Genomic DNA, 1,996 nt, shown 5'->3' with positions numbered 1-1,996 from the left:
GTTTGTAAATAGGATATCATGTCTGCATCTTGTACAGCAATTAACCACTAGGAAGAATGTATGCAATGTGTTAATTATTGAAACTGTCCTATCAATTTGGTTTGAAACTGTCTCATTGCTATTTGTTTCTCAATAAAATTATAAAAAAAAAGAAAAATACAGATTAAAACAAAAGAGAAGTTAAAATGAAAAAGAAAGAGAAAGAGAAGGAAAGAGAGGTGGAAATGGAAGGTTGTCAAATTTCCACAGAAATATCTTAGTAAATTAGAAACAAATTTTCTTCAGTGTTGTCAGTATCTAAACTACTAAAAGATGGATGAAAGTAGTTTCACCTTGTTAGGGGAAGATGTTGACAATTTTTAAGGACTATTTTAATGTTATTCTTTTTGAGTCTGTTCTGTATTCCCTGTATCCAAGGAGATATTTTAATTACACTCTCTAGTCATAGAGCACAATGCTCCTTATGGCCACATTTAGATGTTCCCGTGTTTCCAAGTTCCTCTCATTATGGACACTTACTCAACATAGGAGAGTTTAGGCCATGGGAGATCTCCATTCTCTTAAGGGCAGACATGAACTCTGCAGCTTTTCTGAAGCATCAGCCTCCCTGATGTGCCCTGAACAACAATGGTAGGGGGACGAAGGCCCTTCCTGGGAGCAGACTAGCTCAGAAAGCCTTCTGCACCTTCCTGTTCTCAAAGCCAGGCTTGGCAGTGGGGATGAGGGGCAGGAGAAAGTGAAGGCTTAGCACAGGACAGGCGGATGGGGGAGAGAAGGAGGAAGGGGAGGGCCACTGATATTGGGAAGTTTTCCGAAGTTAGAGCCCAGTGATTCTTTATGAAAAGGGAAATCCTTACTATGCCTCAGATACACCCATTCGTTTCCCTGATTCCATCCCTGTTACCAAGAAAAGCCAAAGGGATATTTTTGAAGTACATGAGCGATGTCCAGTGAACACATGGGTGGGTGCTCGGCTGTTTCTGGCCTTTAGTTCCTGTCAGCGCACAGGCACACATCCTCCACAGGAGGCAAGCACAGCCGGATGGAAAGCCTTCTGGATTTCTAAAATGTCTTTATTTTTTGAGAAGGTAAATGCCAAAAGACAGGAAGACCTCAGTTGCAGACACTTCTGCTTGTGAACAATTCAGTTCAGAAACAAAAGCATTAGGCAAAATTTTGCTCCTGTTCACAAACTCCACACTGGGTGATGAACATGGCCACAGCTGTCTTCCCAGGATCACGGAACAAAGTAAGCTTGCGAACCAAGACAACACCATGTTGTTACTGGAACTGAAGAAAGAAAGAGCAGCGCAGAGGATGCAGAACCCTTCATAATGTGAATATTTCATTTTGGTAAATTCCCTTTTAGTTTTTGTCTATACATATTTAATGCAAATTTAAACATAATGTACCTTTTTATTTAATTTACACTGTTTCAGTATAATATTGTATACACTTTCTGATGATGGTTTATTGTCTGTGTAACTATCAAATAGCCATAGAGGTGGAGATAATAAATGATATTTATTAATCCTGTCTTTACCAGATGGTGCAAGTGTCCAGAGAGAGATTCCAGGCTCTTTTTGTTCTCCCCAAAGAATTAGTTGGGACAGCTGATAAACAGGCAAATGCAACTTTTATTTAAAGCAAAGGAAGAAGAGAAAAGAGTGAAGAAAAGAAAAGAGTGAAGGAGAGAGAAGAGAAAGAAGAGCTATGTCCTGAAAGCAGGATAGGCTGCTGCAGAAACAGGAAGACAGCAGAATGGGGAGGTTACAAAGGTGGCAAAGTCAATGGCTGCCATGTTTTTATCCCCTCTCATTGGGACCATCAGAAATTGCTCTGCTGACACACCCTGGTTGTGATTTGCAGTTATATCCTATAGATCAGCCTCTCCTCCAGCTTGGCATACATCCTATTCCAGCCAGCCTTCCACGCCCTAATCTCCTGTCACATGCTTACATTCATTCTCTCTCTCTCTCTCTCTCTCTCTCTCTCT

The sequence above is a fragment of the Octodon degus genome, unplaced genomic scaffold, assembly GCF_000260255.1.
Source record: "Octodon degus isolate 3935 unplaced genomic scaffold, OctDeg1.0 scaffold00023, whole genome shotgun sequence".
Taxonomy (NCBI): Eukaryota; Metazoa; Chordata; class Mammalia; order Rodentia; family Octodontidae; genus Octodon; species Octodon degus.
The sequence above is the reverse complement of the archived record's forward strand: the minus strand, read 5'-3'. Positions refer to the sequence as shown.